The sequence below is a fragment of the Impatiens glandulifera genome, chromosome 1, assembly GCF_907164915.1.
Source record: "Impatiens glandulifera chromosome 1, dImpGla2.1, whole genome shotgun sequence".
Classification (NCBI taxonomy): Eukaryota; Viridiplantae; Streptophyta; class Magnoliopsida; order Ericales; family Balsaminaceae; genus Impatiens; species Impatiens glandulifera.
In genome coordinates, this window is record NC_061862.1 from 99,740,198 (window position 1) to 99,764,302 (window position 24,105).

Below are 24,105 nucleotides of genomic sequence, written 5' to 3' on the forward strand. Positions count from 1 at the left end.
TAAATTTTAAAATATTTTGTTTTACAAATTTATTTAAATATATTACAATTTTTTTAAACATGTTGTTTTATATATATATATATATATATATATATATATATATATATATATATATATATATTTAATATATAATTATATAAAATAATTAAAGTATATTTATTTAAATATCTTAAAAATGTAAATACCTAATGAAGTTTGCTTCACAAGGTAGTGCTTGTTTAACTAATTTGAGCGCTGTAAATACCTAGGTGGGTGTTTTATTTTTTTATTTTTTTGCAGACTTACATGAAGGAATACTTTTTTTTATTCATTTTAGATGAACATTTATATATATTTAATATATAATTATTTAAAATAATTTAATTAATCTTTTTTAAATATCTTACAAATAAATTTTAAAATATTTTGTTTTACAAATTAATTTTAATATATTATAAAAAAATTTGAATATATTTTTTTCAAATTCATTTAAATATATTTAAAAAATAATTTAAATATCTTTAAAAAATAATTAAAAATATGTTTTTATATGTATTTATTTAAAATATAATTAAATAATTATATAAATTTTAAACTAATTTGTCAAAATACATTTGAATACATTACAAACAATTTTATGCATATTTAATATATAAATATATACATTATGAAATAATTTGTACAAATTCATTTTAATATATCACAATTATAAAATATAATTATAATCATTCATAAAAATTAATTTAAATATCTCAAATCACATAATTTATGATTATTATTTTAAACAGATCTTAAAATAAAATTATATTAATTTATAATAATTATTTTATATATATCAGAAATAAAATTATATGAATTATTATTTAATCATTTGAATACTTCACAAATAAATTTATAAACATAATTTATAAATCAGAGTTAAATGAAGTTAGCTTCACTTAACAATGAATATATGTTAATCAGTTTTACATGGAAAACCTTATGTAAAACAGTGTAGACCGTCTTTTTAATGGGTTATGTAAACGAAGTGAAGCGAAGGAAGTTTCACTCCTTTTCGTTTTTTCTGAATCTGGAATGAAATACGGATTCCGGGTTCTCTTTCTTCCTTTCAACACAGTTTTAATTTATTAATATAATAATAATGTTGAGTTTTGATTGGTCCGCAACAGGGGACACCTCATTCGGTGGCTGAAGATCTGATATGACTATATATATACTTATATAAGTATACATTTAATGTTGTGATGATAACTTGTAGTCCACCTTAAAATTGATCAATTAAGCGTTATGATATATACTGTAACATCGTGGTGTAAAGATTAATCAGTTAAATATTACTTTATATTATAATTTTAAAAAATATTCTTTTGATTTAAAATTAATAATTGAAAGATCAAATCTTAAAAATATTATTTAATAAGTATTCAATTAAATTAATAAATATTATACGGTCAAATGACTAAAATAGAATAAGAAATTACATAATTAAATAATTATAATAAAACGTAAAAAAAAAAATAATTAAAAAAATTAAAAATTATTTTATTTATTTAGAAAATGTAAATTTATCCAAGTTTATAGTATATAAGTAAATCCTTTTATCTCAATTTGGATCCATTTAAAATATTAATTCTATACTCTTCTAATTGACCATTTAAAATTAATATACAAAATTATGGAGAAAAAATAATAATAAAATAGACATAAAGTGATAATCACGGTGAAACTTATATTTTTCTATTTAAAAAGTTAAGAATGTCACAATCCTAAATATGTATTTTAATCAATTTTGAAAGTGTTTATTTTTTTTAGTCAAATCTTTTAATTGACATTTTGAAATTGTCAAACTAATAATAAAATAGACATAAAATGTTATATTAAAATACAATGAAATTTACTTAATTTAAAAAGAATCATACTTACGAAGAACTTTACTCTACCAAATAAATAATTTATTTCAAATTCACATATTTAATCATATATTATGAAGAACTTTACCCCAAAATACATATATTCCTTCAAGAATATTCCTTCAAGAATGACATTAAGAACTACCATTCATTCATCCGTAAATTCGAACTCTCACATCTCTCACATGTACCATCATATTTCAAGGATTTAATTATTAACGACATTCAACCCACCATTCATTCATCCCTCTAATTCAAATTCACATATTCCCAAAAATTTAAAGTAGAGACAATCTTGTGACAGGAATGTGAGATATAGCGCGGGAGTCCTTTCTCAAGTGTAACCATACACCAAACCAAGAACATAATATCTAAAATGCGTTTGAACACACGAATATTTTTCTTTCCTAATTTCTCGAGTAGTAAATTAGGTGGTGACTCTACAAAAGTCATAGCTAGTTAAAATTGATATTTCTAAATACACTATAGTCTCTACCATTTTGGTTCCTCATCTCACTCGATACTCGAGAGGAAAGTGAGTTATGGGGCGCGACTATCGAGTAACGAAAACTCCTTCTCGGGAAGAGTTGATTTTTGGCATTAACAATACATATTTTTCTTATGTATTAAATAAGAAGAAATAATTAAAGTTTTTTTAGTATAACTTACCGTTGGGTTTATGATCAAAATCTATCATACTTTATCTTATCAATAATTTCAATATGAGTATCATAGTTTACCTTTTTTCGGTATACATAAACAATCGATTTTTTGATATATTACGGGTACAATATTTTCAATATATCTATAATATCGGTAATTTTTTTTACCCCTAATTTTAATACTACAATTAGCGCAAATTTTTAACCCATGATTCCTACCAATTAAAAATTTATGTCATAGTTCATATGTTCATGGTTTAAACATGTAACTAATATTATATATTTTATAATCTTGTTTCCATGATTATTAACTTTCAACGATGAAAACTATAAAATTAATACCCATTTATAAATAATTGAAAATTTTAAGAATTTATTTGAACCATAAATAAAATTTGAACTATTTTGTTGTTGTTTTTAAAAGTTTGATGATGAATTAAGTAAGAATACTAATGAACTATCTCATTTAGTTTCTATTAAAACATTTATTATCACTTAATTAACATTTTAAATAAATTATTGAATAGATACATATATTAAAATAATAAAAAACTATGTTTCTTAAAAGAAATATTCATTTTATTTATAATATTTTTTTAGGTGGCATCCATAGTTTTTGAAATTGTGTTTTTTGGGACAATCTCTCACACATATACACAAAAGTGAAATACTATAAAAAAAAAATGCATCATAGTTGTGAAATGATTAGTCAAACATATTCATAAAGAATTAAGAAATATGAAATCATACATATTTTCATTAATAATTCTATCATCGTATTTCAACTTAATATGAAAATAGAGATAATATTTTTAAACTTACAAGAAACGAGAATAATTAACTCTAAAAACAGACTGAAAATTAACTTGTTCATGTTGTTTTCGTTAATGTTGGCTTAGAGTTACTTGATCTAAGAACTTGAGAGTCTATTTATAGTCACTTAAAATTAGGGAGTATAGATTGTGTGAATATCAATCTCTTTAAAAGGTTATATATATAGTTTATATAAATCTCTTTAAAATGTGAATCTTGTTTCTAGATTATATCGATCATCTTTAACAAATAATTAGACTGCACTTGATAATCCTTAAATTGAATTTAGAACTAGAATTTAATTCTAATTTCGATGTTTGTTTCAAAAATAATAATTATAATAGTAATTATAATGAAATTCAAATTTCTATAAATTTGATTCTCAATTTTATTCATATCAGTTCGAAATCTCAATTATAATATTTATTATTTCTATGAATTTCAAATAAAACATATTTTTAATTTATCATTTAACGTAATGATTTTTTTTTTTAATTTTAGAATGTTAGATATCTTAATAACCTATATAATATTTATTTTTGATTAAGGATGCATAAAATTAACATAGGCCCATAAAATTCATATTTAAAGAACATAAAATTATTGAAAATTAAGGATGCATCAAATATACATTTATGATCATAAAAAAATATACATGAATTTAAATAATGAGTAATAAGAAATTTATAATTAAATTTTTATTTGCCTCGTCCATTCAAGTTAAAAAAATTAAGATAAACGAATATGAAAATATAGGTTTAAATGGTTAGGTTAATTAGTACATAAACAATATTTACCATGGATAAATGAATATCAGGAAGTCCACTAATCGTGTATGCGAACAACAATATTTTAATAGCATGATCCGTGTATTTTCACGGTAATGATATAAACAAAATATTATTTATATATAAATATTTTAAATAATATGATTCAAATCCTTCAATTTGTTTTAATTATAAAATTAAATTCAATCCAAATTTAATATTTATTTATATTTTCAAATTTATTGAGTATATAAAGTTTGAAAAACATTTAAAAGAAAGATATAATACATGTGGACCAATCATATAAACTGACAACTTTCATTATATGGAAAAAAGGTTCGGTAGAAAAAATAATTCATCAAACATTGAATTTGTAAGCAGTGGCGGACTTACAAGGGGCTCGGGCCTCCCCAAACCTTGAAATAAATTGTTTTATATATATATATATATATATTGTATATGTAATTCTTAGTCCAATTGGCTTTGAAACCTAACGGTGATCAAACCTGGCCTCACTTTCAATTTTTATTTATTTATAAACTAATTTATAATTATATTATTTTAATTTTAAATATAATTTTATTTAAATAATCATTATTAATATTTTATTTTATACTAACAATATTTTCTAATATAAAAATATTTATAATAATACATAAATTTTAATTAATATATAAGTAAGATTTATTTATATAAATAAAGTATGTAAAATAATATAAATCATATAATAATATTATTTATTTTAAAATTATATAATAATTATACATTATTTTTTATTTATTTCAATATAATTAATAATACAAATTACTTATAAGGGTAAAATATAAAAATTAAAATAATAATAGTATTTTATATTTCTTAATTTTAAACTATTTCAAAAATTTATAAGAAAATATAAATTAATATTAATAGACAAGTTAAAATAGATACAAAGTTACATCGGTTTGGTTCGGTATCTCCAGTGTTTATTCACTTGATAATATGTGTTTATCACGTTTTTGTATTTTTGTTCTTATTTATATATATATTTTTATATTCTCATAAAACTAAGCTGAAATCTATTAAATTAGATTTTAATATTTTTTTTATAGTTAATGTTTTATGAATTTGTTTTTGTGTTGCATTTAATGAAAAATTTATTGGGAATTACAAGTGAGTTATCACTTTGCCTACAAAGAGGAGATCAAAATATAGTTCAAGCCATGTCATTGATTGCGAGTTCAAAAAATCAATTACAAAAATTTAGAGAAGATGGATGACATGATATTTTGGACCAAGTTAACAGTTTTTGTCAATTACACTCATCTCGATATGAATAAGCATATGATAATTGATAGCAATGTTAGGCGGGGAGGAAAGAGAAACTCATCACTAATCTTCATTATTATCGTGTGGAAATCTTTTGTCAAGTATAATAAAAATTATTTCTTATCTATTAATAGTTATTATTTCTTATCTATTAATAGTTATTATTTAATGCTAGGTTGTTGACTTGATTATGTAAGAAATGAATAATCGTTTTTCAGAAGTTAATACAGAATTACTTGGCTGCATATCATGCCTTATCCCAGAAATTCATTCTCCTAATTTGATATTCGTAAACTCATTCGTCTTGCTAAACTTTATCCTGAAGATTTCACAGGTAGTGATTATTTATTTTTGGAACAACAAGTTCGGGTTTACTTATTTAATATACGGGATGATCCTCAATTTTCTTCATTTGAAGACTTGGGAATTATTGCTTAGAAATTGGTTGCAACAGAAAAACACATAGTCTTTCCATTGGTTTATCGATTGATATAGTTGCCTTTAGTTTACCAGCTGCAACTGCATCCGTTGAAAGAGTTTTTTCTGTAATGAAAACCGTGAAGACTGATTTGCATAATCGAATGGGAGATGAATGGATGAATGATAGTTTAGTTGTATATGTTGAGAAAGATATTTTCTCAATAATTGAAAATGATCTAATATTGCAATATTTTCAATAAATGGAATCTCGTAGAATAAATTTATCTTCTTTTGTACCGACTCATGGACACGAATAATTTAGTAAAGTGTGCTTATTAGTATTTTGTAATTGTGTTTGTTAGTATTTTTATGTAATTACCGAATAAAATTTTAATTAGAAAATGAATTTTTTATCGCCAAAAAAATGCTACGTTACTATGTATTGGGCCCCCCCCGAGAAAACATTTATGGGTCGCCACTGTTGTAAGTATCGCTAGTCTAGGGTTTCTTATGCATTTGTAAGCGTGGCTAGAATTTGTCATCGATTGCGGTTTATCTGTAATCATATCTTAGTGTTTCTGTAATTAATCTATTTTATTACTTTGTTTCTTCCATCATGGGAAGAGAATAAAAAAAATATTTTTGTTGGAAAATCTACTTGAGCAATACATAGACAAACGTGGAGGTACTGAATTTTATATTTGAATTTAAATTGTCTGCTTAAGTAGAGGATAACTGTATAAAAAATGAGAAATTGTAGTTGTGAGAAACTACATAGTAAAGAATAGGGCTGCAAATGAGTTAAGCCGTGAACTGCTCGCAAGCTGCTTGGTCAAAGCTCGACTTGAGCTTGACTTTGACCGAGTTCGAGCCGAGCTCGAGATGACTCGTTTATTATTAGAATCAAACTCGAGCTAATATAAAACTTGCTCAATGGCTTGTCGAGCTTTTTCGAGCCTCATAATATATAAATACTTTTTATTCATTTAATATTAAAATTTTAAACAATATTTTTTTCTTCCCTCTCTCTTCAAAGCCCATATGAAGGCCCATTAACCCTTAAGGTAAAACCCTAATTCCTAATATATCGTTCATTCATAATATTATACCGTGACTCTTCATCTCTTCTTCATCATCTTATCTTCTCTTCTTCATCATATCTTCTTCAGTTACTATTCTTTTTCTTCTTCAGATATTCTTCTTCAATCACTCTTATCTATTTTCTTTAGTTATTTTTCTTTTTCAATCACTCTTATCTCTTTTTTTAGTTATTATTCTTCTTCAATCACTCTTATCTATTATTCTTTAGTTTTTATCTCTTTTATTTAATTTTAATAATTTATTTTACTTTTCATCTCTTATTTTTTCTTCTTTTTTCTTCCATCTTTACATCTCATTAATTCACAAAAGCTTAAAGGTAATTAGAATATATTTTAACTTCTTTTATAGTTATTGTTTTTTCTTTTAGATAATTTTGATAAGAAAAGAAGGAAAATCGGTAAGTTCGTGCTTTTCTTTATGCTTTCTACATGTATTAGTATTATGAGAACTTATGTTTATATAAGATAGAGTTGAATAAATATAAAAACCAAAAGTTGGTAGGAATATATTAATTAATATATTATATATGATATTGAAAGAGATAAGAAAGGTTAATATATTATATATATAATAAAAGTTTATTTTAATTAATAATAAAAACGATAAATAAAGGTTAATATATTAAAAGTTGGTAGGAATATATTAATTAATATATTATATATGATATTGAAAGAGATAAGAAAGGTTAATATATTATATATATAATAAAAGTTTATCTTAATTAATAATAAAACGATAAATAAAGGTTAATATATTATATAAAATAAAAATAAATATTAGGGATATAATAAGTAATATATTATATATAATATTAAAGAGATAAAAAGAAAATATTAATATATTAAATAAAAGTAAATATCAGGGATGTAATAATGAGTATATTATATAATAAAAATATATAGTATATATAATATTGAAAAACAATATTAATTCATTATATATAATAAAAGTGAATATTATGGATATAATAATTAATATAATATATTTAATATTGAAAAAATAATAAAAAAAATATTAATATACTATCTATAATAAAAGTATACTATATTGAAAGAGATAAAAAAAAGTTAATATATTATACATAAAAAGAAATAAAAAAATGTAATTTGTTTTATTTTTAATATAACTTTTGTTAAATTTTAGTAAGTTAAATTTTAGTTATATGTTTATGCATGTTTTTTTTTAAAGTTTAACCTATTTCATATTGTTGAATGCAGACAGTTGTACGTGTGCTGTGATTGAAGAACATGAGTAAAAACTATAAAAAGATTAATATTGAATGTTCAAACAATTTATATAGTTTTGGAATGATGTGTTTTAAAATTTTGATTAATAATTGTAGTTTGATGTTTTGGACAATCATGTTTTAGAATTTTGAATAGTTATGATTGTTTCATATTTTAATTTTGAAATATCATGTTATAAATGTTGAATATGTGAGAAAGTTTGATATTTTCATTTTGAAAATAAATTTGGTTTGAGTTGGAGCTTGAGTTGGAGCTCGAGTTTGAACTTGAAAATTCAATTTTTGTTCAAGTTTTGGAGTTGAGCCGAGCTCGTAGGTAATATAGTCGAGTCGAACTCGAGCTCAAATTTATAAGATCGTTCGAGCTCAAGTTCGAGTCGTGCTAATAAATACTTAATTAATCGAGTCGAGCTCGAGCTCCAGCAATCTAGAGCTCGGCTAGGCTCATTTGCAGCCTTAGTAAAGAATAGAGTATCCTTGCCAATTACTAAAGAGACACGGTTAACAAATGTGAAAAAAGGGCTGGTGAAGATTTCAATAAATTTTCATTATCTATATATAATAAAAATAATATATATATAAAGGTATATATACTATAGGTACATACAGTGGCGGACCCAGAAATGTTTTCTCGGGGGGGCCAAATATATGGTAACGTAACATTTTTTGGTGATCAATTAAATACATTTTCTAATTAAAATTTACTCGATAATTACATAAAAATACTAAAAAACACGATTACAAAATACTAATAAACACAATCACTAAATTATTCTTGTTCATGAGTCGGTTCAAAAGAAGACAAATTTATTTTACGAGATTCTATTTGTTGAAAATATTACAATATTTGGCTCATTTTCAATTGTTGAGAAAATATCTTTCTCAACATATACAACTAAACTATCATTCATCTATTCATCTCCCATTCGATTACGCAAATCAATCTTCACGGTCTTCATTGCAGAAAAAAACTCTTTCAACGGATGCAGTTGCAACTGATAAAACTAAAGTCAACTCTATCAATCGATAAACCAATGGAAAGACTATATGTTTTTCTGTTGCAATCAATTTTTGAGCAAGAATTCCCAAGTCTTCAATTTAAAAAAATTGAGGATCATCCCGCAAATTAAATAAGTAAGCCCGAAGTTGTTGTTCCAAAAATAAATAATCATTGCCTGTGAAATTTTTGGGATAAAGTTTGGCAAGACGAATGAGTTTACGAATATCAAATTGGGAGAATAAATTTCTGGGAGGAAGACATGATATGCAGCCAAATAATTCTGTATTAAATTCTGAAAAACGATTATTCATTTATTGCAAAATCAAGTCAACAACCTAACATTAAATAATAAATAATAATTATTAATAAATAATAAATAATAACTATTAATAGATAAAAAATAATTTTTATTATACCTGACAAAAGATTTCCACACGATAATGATGAAGATTAGTGATGAGTTCCCCTTTTCTTCTCCGCCTATCATTGCTATCAATTATCATATGCTTATTCATATCAAATATTAAGATCGAATTTAATTGACAAAAACTGTTAACTTGGTCCAAAATATCATGTCATCCATCTTCTCTAAATTTTTATAATTGTTTTTTCGAACTCGAAATCAATGACATGGCTTGAACTATATTTTGCTCTCCTCTTTGTAGGCAAAGTGACAACTCACTTGTAATTCCCAATAAATTTTTCATCAAATGCAAAACAAAAACAAATTCATAAAAAATTAACTATATAAAAAAAATATGAAAATCTAATTTAATAGATTTTAGCCTAACTATTTTAACCTTGTTTATTAATATTAATTTATATTTTCTTATAAATTTATAAAATTAAGAAATATAAAACACTATTATTATTAAAATCTAATTTAATAGATTTTAGCCTTAATCTTGTTTATTAATTTATATTTTCTTATAAATTTATAAAATTAAGAAATATAAAACACTATTATTATTTTAATATATGTTAAAATAAATTAAATGTGAGGCCCGGCCCCCCTTGTAGGTCCGCCACTGGGTACATATATATATATATATATTTAATGTTGTGATGATAACTTGTAGTCAACCTTAAAATTGATCAATTAAGCGTTATGTTTTTGGGAAAATAGCTTAACTCCAATTCATTAAGAGCCCTAAAGTGGGAGAAAGGGTCAATTATTAAAGTTAGACAAACTTAAACTTTGATTAAAAAAATCAAACGACCCTAGTGTATCTGATTAGAAACAAAAAAAAAAACAGAAATTACAGACAACTAAAGCATACCAATCATACTACTTAACATTCTTGTTCAATATAACCAATATCATTTCCGCTAATTTCGGATCCCAATCTGCTGCTCTTGTAGTCCACCTACTTTTTCTAATCACGTGTTTGGCTCTATACTTCTTTATTGGTGATTGAACTGTTGCATTTGATGATGACTGTTTGTGAATATTAACTTCATTCCCTTGGATCTGTTTTGCTTTAAAGGATCCAACACTAATATGATAAAATGAATTAAGATTTATTATATATACTAAAATAATGTGTTGTAAAGATTAATCAATTAAATATTTTTTTATATTATAATTTGAAAAGATATTTTTTGATTTAAAATTAATAATCAAAAGATCACATCTTAAAAATATTATTTAATAAATATTCAATTAAATTAATAAATATTATAGGGTCAAATGACTAAAATATAAAAAAAAAAATCACATATTTAAATAATTAAAATAAAATGGACAAAACAAAACAAAATAAAAAAAAATTAAAAATTATTTATTTTATTGAAAAATATAAATTTATCAAAGTTTATAGTATATAAATAAAGAGTTTATCTCATCTTGGATCCATGTATAATATTAATTCTATAGACCATTTCAAATTAACATACAAAATGATGGAAAAAATATAATAAAATAGACATAAATTAATAATCACGTGAAACTTATATTGTTCTATTGAAAAAGTTACGAATGTCGATATCGTAAATATGTATTTTACATAATTTTGAATGATTTTATCATTTTTTAGTCAAATATTTTAATTGACATTTTCAAATTATAAAACTAATAATAAAATAGACATAAAAAGTTATATGAAAATAGGAAGAAATTTACTTAATTTAAGAAGAATTATAATTACGAAGAAATTTATTCTACCAAATAAATAGATTCTTTCAAGATTAACATTAGGAACCATCATTCCTTCATCCTTCAAATTCAAACTTTCACATATACCATCATATTTCAAGTATTCCATTATCAACGACATTCAAACCGCTATTCATTCGTCCCTCTAATTCAAATTCACATATTTCATCATATATTATAAAGAACTTTACCCCTAAATACATATATTCTTTCTCATTCTGCTCATGAAGTTTTAGGCTTTCCTTCTGCTCCTAAACTTTTAGGATTTCCTATTGTTTTTCAATTGCTTTTGCACATTTATTACTGAAATATTCAAAAGTATTGCAGAACGCATATCTGTTTGGCCTCCATTCATATGAAATGTCCATGACTGTGGGCTTACCTCTTCTGTCAATAAATGTCATTTTTGCTTGTAAAGTACTTCTAAGGTGCACTTCAATGCTTATCCTAGCGTATGTGATGTGTTCGCTTTCTTCCATGATTGGGTCCATATACAATGGTTTTCCCATAAAACTAGCAAAATGAGTAAGTGCTTATGCATTGTACATATGAGCGGGATGCTCCTTAGTTTGAACCAAATTTGAACCAAATTTGAGTCGTTTCTTTCGGTTTGCTAAGTATGTTCATTCCTTAAGACCATCTTTCCAGCTTCATGTAGTTTGACCTAGCATAAGTGTTGAGATGTCTTGAATTAATGATGTAAGGAAAGAGAATATTGAACAAAAGGAAAGTATATCTTTTTGGTGTGTAATCTTGATTTAAGTAAACAAGATTAACACAAAAGGATTATGATCTTTTGTTATGGTAATATAACTAGGAAAGTATTGTGATAATATTTTGGAGATTATTTGCCAAAATATTGTGTTGACCTAGTTGAAGACTATTTAAAGGTGCAGTTGGGCACTTTATAAAGTTGAAGTCTTTGCCTTGAGAGCATCGTTTCCAGTCCCAATTATGTATCTGTTAGGGTTTCCGAGGATCGGGTGTTATATATAAACTCGTATCATAACTCTAATCTATACTATTGTAATATTTGTTCTGATCTCCTAATAAGGTTCTCTCTTCCTAGTAAACGTAGCAAAGTTTTATCTTGTTGAACCACGTTAAAATATGTGTTTTCTTTATTGCTTACGTCATCTCACGCATTCCGTTACAACAAACTAGTATTAGAACTTTAGATTATTCGATTGTTTGTTCTTTAAATTGAGATAGCAGATCAATATACGTGCTCTACTAAAACGACAAGGTTTATGGTGTTGCTGACGTTATTGGTAGGAGCAGAACAATCATTGAGATAGTCAATCTACATGAGAAGATAATGTGACAGATGAAGATGCGGGCTTCACTGAAACAACAAAGCTTATGGGGGTCGCTGAAGTTGTCAACAAGAGTAGAAACAACCGTTGAGATTTTGATTCTGGAGGAGAAGATAATATGGAAGATCAAGATGCATTCTCTACTAAAAAGACATGTCTTATGGGCTTACTGAAGTTATCGGCAGGAACAAACAACCGTTGAGTTTGTCATCCTGGAGGAGAAGATAATGTGGCAGATCAAGATGCGGGCTCTACTACAATGACATGGCTTATGGGCTAACTAAAGTTATTGGTAGAAGTAGTACAACAGTTCTGATTGTCATTCTAGAGGAGAAGATAATATAGAAGATCAAGATGCAGGCTCTAAAAAATCGATAAGGCTTATGGGGTTGTTGAAGTTATCGATAGGAGCAGAACAACTGTCAAGATTGCTATTTTGGAGGAGGTTAATATGTTAGAACCATTAACCAACGAAGAAACTGTATTCGTTTATAAAGTTGCACAATTATTTACAACAATGAGAGTATTCAAGTCAAGGTGGAGATTTAATGAGTGGACTTGAATTTTTGGGTTAACAAATAAGTTGTTAAATTGTCTTGGAAACAATTTTAAATCTAGAAGAGAGAGGCGGTAGATCATCTGGGCCACCACTAGCATTGACTAATACATCCGAGCTACCTCTGGCATTGACTAATGCATATATGCCACATCTGACATTGACTAATATATTTGGGCCATCTCTAGCATTGACTAATGCATCTGGGCCATCTCTGGTATTGACTAATGCATCTGGGACATCTTTGGCATTGACTAATACATTTGGACCATCTTTGGCATTGACTAATGCATCTGGGTCATCTTTGGCATTGACTAATGCATCTGGGCCACATCTGACATTTATTAATGTATTTGAGCCATCTTTAGCATTGACTTAATGCATTTGGGCCATCTTTGACATTGACTAATGTATCTAGGCAGCATCTGATATTCACTAATGTATTTGGGCCATCTCTAGCATTGACTAATGCATCTAGGCCATCTTTGGCATTGACTAATGCATCTGGGTCATCTCTGGCATTGACTAATGCATTTGGGTCACATCTGACATAGAATAATGTATTTGAGTCATCTTTGGCATTGACTAATGTAGCTGGGCCATCTCTGGCATTGACTAATGCATCTGAGCCATCTCTGGAATTGACTAATGTATCTGGGCCATCTTTGGCATTGACTAATGCATTTGGGCCATCTATGACATTGAATAATGTATCTGGGCCACATCTGACATTGAATAATGTATTTGGGCCATCTTTGGTACTAACAAATATATTTGGGCCACCTCTAGCATTGACTAATGCGTTTGTGCTAGAATGTTTTGTAACAATATGAGTATTCAAGTTAAGGTGGAGATTTGCTGAGTAGACTTGAATATTTGAGTTACCTAAGAAGTTGTTAAACTATCTTGGAGACAACTCTAGATCTAGAAAAGAAAGACGATATATCATCTAGGTCAACCTTGGCATTGACTAATGCATTTGGGCCACCTCTAGCATTGCTTAATGCGTCTAGGACCACATTTGACATTGACTAATTCATATGAGTCACATCCAGCACCGACGAGTGCATCTGGGCTATCTGACACTGGCGAGTGCATCTGAGCTATCCGACACCGACAAGTACATATGGGCCACCCGACACCGACGAGTGCATCTGGGCAATCCGGTACTAACGAGTGCATCTGGGTTATCCAACACTAGCGAGTACATCTAGGTCATCCGACACAAGCGATTTCTTCTGGGCCATCCAACACCAGCGAGTGCTTCTAGGCCATCCGACACCGACGAGTGCATCTGAGTCATCCGATACCGACGAGTGCATTAGGGCCATTCAGCACCGGCAAGTGCATCAGGTCCATTCGGCACCGACGAGTGCATTTGGGCCATCTGATATTGACGAATGCATCTATTAGGTTGTCTTATGACAACTCTGGACAAAGAGAGGAGATATAATATTTGGGCATTGATTAATGCATTTGGGGCATTTGAGGGAATTCAAGTCAATGTGGAGATTTGTTGAGATGTCTTGAATTGATGATGCAAGGAAAGAAAATATTAAACAAAAGGAAAGTATATCTTTTTAATATGTAATCTTGATTTAGGGAAATAAGATTAACACCAAAGGAAATATGATCTTTTGTTATGGTATTATAACTAGGAATGTATTGTGATAATATTTTGGAGATTATTTGCCAAAATATTGTGTTAACCTAGTTGAAGACTATTTAAAGGTGCAGTCGGGCACTTCAGAAAGTTGACGTCTTTGCCTTGAGAGCATTGTTTCCAGTCCCAATTATGTATCTGTTAGGGTTTCCAAGGACCGAGTGTTATATAAACTCGTGTCATAACCCTAATCTGCACTGTTGTAATCTTTATTCTGATCTCCTAATAAGATTCTCACTTCCTGGTGGACGTAGTCAAGTTTTATCTTGGTGAACTACGTTAAAATCTGCGTTGTTCTTTATTGCTTACGTCATCTCACGCATTCCGTTATAACAATAAGTATTCCCCAATTTCAGAATATTCTCTAGATTTGTTCCCTACTTGAACTTCAGGAAATAAAAATTATTGATATTTACAGATAAATTTTCTAGTCCAATGTGCTCCCATTGCTTTAGCAAGGCATTCTTAGTGACCATGAAAGATACATGACTTTTTCCTATTTAGTTACCAACAACTACATATTTCCACTCTTTAATGCACTTTTCTTCAATTCAGGAGGTAATTAAAACTCAAATGGAGATTTGAGAATCTCAACTTTGGTTTAAAATCTCCCGAGTAAAATTTTCTTTTGTATTGTACTTGAGTTTTAGCTTTCTGTTTAGTATTTTTCTTTCAGACTTCATTTACTTTTTAACTGGAGTTACTTCTGATAGTGTAAGTTTTGGTTTTTGGGCACTTTATTAGCTCCCACATTGTTTCTACAGACCATCTAACTATCTTGTCATATTCTTTCTTTTTGAGTAAGTTTCACTCCTGAAGATAGTGAATATTAAGTTATGCTATGAACTGTTGGATTTTTTTCTTACTAAGAACAATCTCTTCTTTCTTCGCTTGAAACAATAATTTCGTAATTTGATTCTTTAGTTTGTAGAGATTAGCCCTTTCATTATATTCAACCCTCCCTTTTTCATCTTGTTGACTTCTGCCTAAACACTTTCTATCTTTTTGGTTTTATTTTGAGAATTTTCTCTATTTTCATTCCACTCTATATTAGCCTTCTTAAAATTCTATTTCTTCTCTATTTCAACTAGGGTGTTCAACCGACCGGTTAAGACTAGCTTTTCCTTTTATTTTACAAACTAGTTAACCGACTGTTAATGGTATCAATTTTACTGGTTCTGATTCTACTAGTTTTGGTCGGTTAACTGGGTTTAATCAAGAACCGATAATTCAATTTTTAAATCAGTATATATATAAATTATTACTTGATTTTTTTAAAAAAATTGTTATAACCATTAAATCAAAATTAAGAATTATAATAGTAATTATAATGAAATTCAAATTTCTGTAAATTTTAATTCTCAATTTTATTCATATTAGTTCGAAATCTCAATTCTAATATTTATTATTTCTATGTTTTTCAAATAAAACATATTTTTAATTTATCATTTAACATAACCATTTTTTTTATTAGAATGTTAGATATCTTAATAACATAGATAATATTTATTTAATATATATTTTTGCGAAATTTGAATTTTAATTTAATTCCAATTTCAATTTTTTTTCCGTTCAAATGCCACCTTAAGATCTTTTTCTTGTATTATACATATGCCCATAAAACTCATATTTAAATATCCTTAAATGTGAATTATATATAGAATATATAAATCTCTTTAAAAAGGTGAATCTTATTTCTAGATTATGTCCATCATCTTTAATAAATAATTAGACTGTATTTGATAATCCTAAAATTGAATATCGAATTATTTGAATTTTTTTTTCTAATTTCGATCTTTGTTTCAAAATTAAGAATTATAATAGGAATTATAATGAATTTCAAATTTTTGTAAATTTTAATAATCAATTTTATTCATATTAGTTTGAAATCTTAATTCTAATATTTATTATTTCTATGTTTTTCAAATAAAACATATTTTTAATTTATCATTTAACATAACGATTTTTTAAAAAAAATTTAGAATGTTAGATATCTTAATAACATAGATAATATTTATTTAATATCAATTTTTGTAAAATTTGAATTTGAATTTAATTCCAATTTTATTTTTTTTTTCAAATGCACCCTTAAAATCTTTTTCTTGTATTACACATATGCTCATAAACTCATATTCAAAGAATATAAAATCCTTGAAAATTAAGGATGAATCAAATATACATTTATGATCATAAAAAAATATATATGAATTTAAATAATGAGTAATAAGAAATTTATAATTAAATTTTTATGAGCCTCATCCATTCAAGTTTTAAAAAATTAAGATAAACCAATATGAAAATATATATCTAAATGGTTAGGTTAATTAGTATATAAATAACATTTACCATGGATAAATGAATATCAGGGATTCTACTAATTGTGTATGCGAACAACAATATTTTAATAGCATGGATCCGTGTATTTTCACGGGTAAAGATATAAACAAAATATTATTTATTTATAAATATTTTAAATAATATGATTCAAATCTTTGAATTTGTTTTAATTTGTAAAATTAAATTCAATCCAAATGTAATGGTTACTTTTATTTTCAAATTTATCGAGTATATAAAATTTGAAAAACATTTAAAAGAAAAATATAATGTATGCGGACCAATCATATAAATTGACAACTTTCATTATATGGGAAAAAAACTAATTTAGAAAAAAAAATCATCGAACATTGAATTTTTAATTGTCGCTAGTGCATTTGTAAGCGTTGCTAGAATTTGTCATCGGTTGCGGTTTATCTGTAATAATCTTTTAGGATTTTCTGCAAGTAATTTTTTTATTACTTTGTTTCTACCATCATGGGGGAAGGAGAACAAAATTAATAAATTTAAAGAAGTCAGAGATTTTGTGTTGAAAAATTTATTTGAACAATACACAGACAAAAATGAAGGTACTGAATTTTACATTTGAATTTAAATTGTCTGTTAAAGTAGAGGAAGACTGTATAAAGAAATGAGAAATTATAGTTGTGGAACAATGAAAAAGGGCGGGAGAAGATTTCCACAAATTTTCATGATCTATATAATAATAAAAAATAATATATTTTTATATATATATATATATATATATATATATATATAGGTATATATTTAATATTGGGATGATAATTTGTAGTCAAACTCAAAATGGATCAATTGCGTTAGAAATTTACAAGATTAATCATTTAAATATTATTTTATATTATAATTTGAAAATATATTCTTTGTATTTAATAATTAAAATCACATCTTAAAAATATTATTTAATAAATATTTAATTAAACTAATAAATATTATACGGTCAAATGAGTAAAATAGAAAAAGAAATCACGTAATTAAATAATTATAATAAAACGGACAAAACAAAATATAAAATATAAAAAATTATTTATTTTATTAAAAATGTAAATTTATCAAAGTTTATAGTATATAAATAAATAGTTTGTCTCTTTTTGGATCCATTTATAATATTAATTCTATAAACTTTTCAATTGACCATTTAAAATTAACATACAAAAGGATGGAGAAAAAATGATAATAAAACGTGAAACTTATATTGTTCTATTGAAAAAGTTAAGAATGTCACATAAATATGTATCTTACCTAATTTAGAATGTTTTTAACATTTTTTGGACAAATTTTTTAAATGTTATTTTCAAATTGTCAAATTAATAATAAAATAGACATAAAAAGTTATATGAATATATGATGAAATTTACTTAATTTAAGAAGAATTATAATTACAAAGAACTTTACTCTACCAAATAATCGTTCATTCATCCCTCAAATTCGAACTCTCACATATACCATCATATTTCAAGTATTCCATTATTAACAACATTCAAACCGCTATTCATTCGTCACTCTAATTCAAATTCACATATTTCATTATATATTATGAAGAACTTTACCCCAAATACATATATTCCTTCAAGAATGACATTAAGAACTACCATTCATTCAACTCTCAAATTCGAACTCTCACATGTACAATCATATTTCAAGGTTTTATTATTAACGACATTGAAACCACCCTTCATTCATCCATCTAATTTGAATTCACATATTCTATCATATATTATACTTCAAAGATTCAATATTAACACCACCATTAAATTTAACATTTATAATACATTTTTTAAAATTCACACCAAGTGACTTGGTACACGAATATTGGTCTTGAATTCAATTTATAATTTGAATGCATATATATATTTAATCATTGTTAATGAATAAAAAATAAAAAATATAATAATAAAAAAAATTAATTATATAAATAATAGATACTTAGAGAACTTTAAAAATTATATAACTTTTATTAAATACATTCTAAATTTAATTATTTATATTTTTATATAATAAATGTCGTCATCAATTAATATTTTTATAATTTTTTTTTGGAAAATAGCTTAGCGTTATTTAATTAAAATCCCAAAAGTGGTTTATTAGCTCACGCATTTTTTCTACATACCAACTAACTATCTTATCATATTCTTTCTTTTTGAGTAAATTTCCGTCCTGAAAATAGTGAATATTAAGTTGTGTTATATTAAGGAACTACATCACTATTTTCGATAAATCTAACTGACTTTGATAATTTATTCTAAATAATCAAAGAGGGAGAAATTGTTAAATTAAAATGAAACATTAATCTAACATAAGAAGCCAACGATTACAAAATTACAAGGTTTTGAATATTTAGATTAAATAATCAAAAAGGGAGAAATTATTAGAAAATACAAGTAATTAATTATCAGTATTAATTAACTGTTTAAAAAGAACTTAACTAAGATAAATCTCATGTAGGTTAAAGAAAACCGAAAGCAAAGTTGATCGGTTTTATATCAATTGGCTGTAGAATCGGTTTTATATGAATCAGAATTATTTAAAAAGATTGGGGGTTTTATGTTAATGCGTAACCGATAGTATCTCCATATTCGGAATCGGTAATATCTTAAGATCGACTCTATACAATGCGTAGCCGGTAGTATGTCAATATTAATTTTATCTAATGCGTAGCCGGTAGTATCTCCATATCGGCTTTATCCAATGCGGAACCGGTAGTATCTTCATATCAGTTTTATCTAATGCGGACACGGTAGTTTATCTACTTCGGTAGTATGTCAAGCGGAACCGGTAATATCTCTATATCAGTTTTATCTAAGCGGAATTGATAGTATCTTTATATCGGTTTTATCATATGCGTAGCCGGTAGTATCTAAAAACCAGTTATATCTTGAAACTGGTAGTATATCAAGATCGATATTATAAAGAAGTAGAACCGGTAATATCTCAATCGGTTCTTCCCAAAGTGCAGCCGGTAATATCCTAATTGGTCTACTCTAAAGCGGAGCCGGTAGTATGTATCCCAACACTGTGATAAGAATATCCGGTAATTGTAGAAAGAAACTTTTATATCTCCAGACTATTTTGTTGCTATTTTAGTGCAAGTCTGATGGAGTCTTCTTTGGAGCAGATGTCTGCCAGCCTAATTCAGATTGCCAAATCATTAAAAGACAAAAACGTAAGTTGCATGTTCCTTGGAAATTATTGAACCAAATAATGATTTTTTGGCCTATTATTAATAGAGTACTGACAAAATCAAAGGATATCCAATCTGTTGTACTATTTTGGACTTCAACCAATCAAAGAGAAGAACAATGGTTTCTTGAAGCAGACATAACCGTTGAAGTAATAAATATATCCCTTGATATATTTTCCTACTTAAGAAGACAGAAGTTATATCTCCAAACTGTTTTTTTGCCATTTTAGTGCAAGTCTGATGAAGACTTCTTGGGAGCAGATCTCTGCCAACCTAATTCAGACTGCCAAATCATTAGAAGACAAAAACGTATATTGCATGCTCCTCGGAAATCATTAAACAAATTAATGATTTTTTGGATTATTATTATAAGATTACAGACAAAATCAAAGGATATCCCATCCGCTGTACTATTCTGGACTTCAACCAATCAAAGAGAACAACAATGGTTTCTTGAAACGAACATAGCCGTTGAAGTCACAAATATATCCGTTGATATATTTTCCTACTTAAGAAGATAGAAGTTATATCTCCAGACTGTTTTGTTGCCATTTTAGTGCAAGTCTGATGAAGACTTTTTGAGAGCAGATGTATGCCAGCCTAATTCAGACTACGAAATCAATAGAAGACAGAAACTTATGCTGCATGCACCTCGGAAATAATTAAACCAATTAATGATTTATTGGCTTATTCTTATCAGAGTACAAACAAAATCAAAGGATATCCCATCTGTTGTACTATTTTGGACTTCAACTAATTAAAGAAAAGAACAGTGGTTTCTTGAAGCAGACATGGTCGTTGAAGTCACAAATATATTCGTTGATATATTTTCCTACTTATTAAGACATAAGTCAATCTGCTTCAGCACCTTTTCAACAATCTTTTTCCGACATCTTGAATCTTTTCTATCAAATCAATCAAGCTTTCAAAACCTACAAGTTCTCAAGAGTGTGTTAGAATCTCAAGTGTATTACAATACTATATATTCTGTGTGAGTGGTGAGTATTGTAAGTTGATAGAATTTGTTTCTGTTCAACAGAGTGAGTATATTGAAAGGTCGAGAGCATGCAGTAACTAATCCTTTTTTGTTCGACTAAGTCTATGTACGTGTTGTAAACAGATCAAATATTCTTGTAAATATCTACCTTCACTTTGAACATTATGCACTAACTAACTCATCATTATCGATCACATTACACCCTCATTATAAGCATTTTGATCCAATTAAAACCATCATTTCCATTTTAATCTTTATAATACCCCTCTAAAATCCGTACCAATTGGGACTTGAACCTTGATATCAAGTTTAAGGTGTGAACACTTTAACCACTACACTATTTGTGATTGTTAAATTTAATTTATAATTTTATATATTTATATATATTTTGTATATAAACTCATAAAAGGGAGACAAATAATCAAACAACATATTTTTTATTATTTAAATATATCACGAATTAATAAATAGGTCTTACAAATTTATAAGAAATTAATACAAAATTTAAAATTATATAAACGCAATGACTTCCATTTATCAAACTTTATATTGAATTTAAAAATATAAATAATTATTAGCTTAGTTTGTTATAATGTTGAATTTATATTGTTAACAATGTCGTGCGTCCATCATATGTTGTGTTGAATTTAAAATTAAAGTTTTATTAGTCTAATTGGTTAAAGTGTTGTACTTGGTTTTGTTAGGTTGTAAGTTCGAAACTTGAATATATATCATATTTAGTTTTTTTTTTAATTTAAACAATTTCAAGTTTATGGGAATTAACCACGTCTTTCGACCGAGCAAACCAAACACTTTGAAATTAAGCATTATTATATATATATATATTTAAATTTTAACCATTTCAAATTAGGGGCGGGTCAACCCACGACCCGATCCAAATATTCATTTACTCTTACTTACATATTTAAATTAATCACGTGTCTTGACCCGGTGATCCAGACACTGTAAAATTAAGTATTTTTTAATTAAAGAGAACTATCATGACAATGAACATCTATAGCCCCCTATTTAAATCAAAACGCTTCTAAATTGAATCGAACTTGTGACAATTTAGTATCTTAATCCGACTATTACCACTATGCTACCTTGGTAGGTTACTTTGAAATTAAGCATTATTATATATATTTTAATACTTAAACCATTTCAAATTTATGGGCGGATCAACTCACGACCCGACCCAAATCTCCATTTACTCTCAAATACATATGCAAATTAACCACATCTCTCGACCCGATAATCTAGACACTTTGAAATTAAGCATCATATTATATATAGACATGTCTTATAAATTTTATAAGAAATTAATAAAAAAAATTAAAAATTATACGCAATGACGTCTATTTATCAAACATTATATTGAATTTAAAATATAAACCATAATTATCTTAGTTAGTTAAAATGCTGAACTTATATTGTTATCAATGTTGCACGTTCATCAAATTTTGTATTGAATTTAAAACCTAAGTTTTATCGCATCTAATATAATGTCGTCATTTTTTTTGGAAAACGACATAGTTTAATAAAAAATTAAAGAAATTCAAAAAAGGAAAAAAAAACCTATGTGTTTTGAAATGAAGACAAAACAATCTTTTGCCTTAATTTAGACGAAAAATAGGCAAAAATTAGGAAATAACAAACACATCGAATTACAAACAACCAATTATACTAATAATATAAATTTAAAATGCCTTGAAATCAATAGATTGAGTGACTTTTGATAGGTGATGTACTATCTTTGATATATCAACCAATTTCTTTCGTTAGTGAGTATTTGCCTCCACGTTCGATTGAGTGCATTTCCATAAAAAATGATGTATTCATTTTAACTTGTATATTAAATTCTTCTTTATTTGTTCTATTTTTTTTTTGACAAATGCACTTATTTATTTTTAATATGTCAAATTATCACATCTTTTAGGTTATTAATAAAGTTTTTATATTTAAAATTTATCTAGATAATGATTATCTTCACATTCTTATTATTTGTTTATTTGATTTATGAGAAAAGTTTTTCATATGTTGTCTAAAATTTATGAATATTTATTTATGATTAATTTAAGTTAAATTTAGTTGAATATTTTTTTTATGGTATAAATATAATATGCCATATCTGTTAATATATTATACAAGTCTTCCCTTAGAAGTTTAAGATAATATTAATTTACTTTTTATATTATTTCAAACTAGATATTATAAATATTAGAAGAAATATTTAAAATATATATTTGTTAGTTATTTTTAATTGTTAATTTATTGATATGAGAATATATGCCATTTATTTCAAACTCACTCTTAAATGTGATTTTATTAATTATATGTGTACACTAGTGGTATGATTTATATAATACATTTTAACTTGTATAATAATTTAAAATTTAATTAATTTGCACTTACTTTTTTATCTTAATTTAAAATGTAACCGTCCATGGAGTTTAAAAAAAAATTCAAACAACATATATTTATATTTTAATATTTTATGTTTATTATTATTTTATTGATATATTCTTTCTCTTATTTTTAAGCATAAATTAAAATATTTTGAATAGGGATGAGTGGATACGATATAACATAATTTTTTTTATCCATACCTTATACATTACTTAAAGTTTTTGCATATAAAAATTCATACATTTATCTTCCCTTGATTTTGATATAACT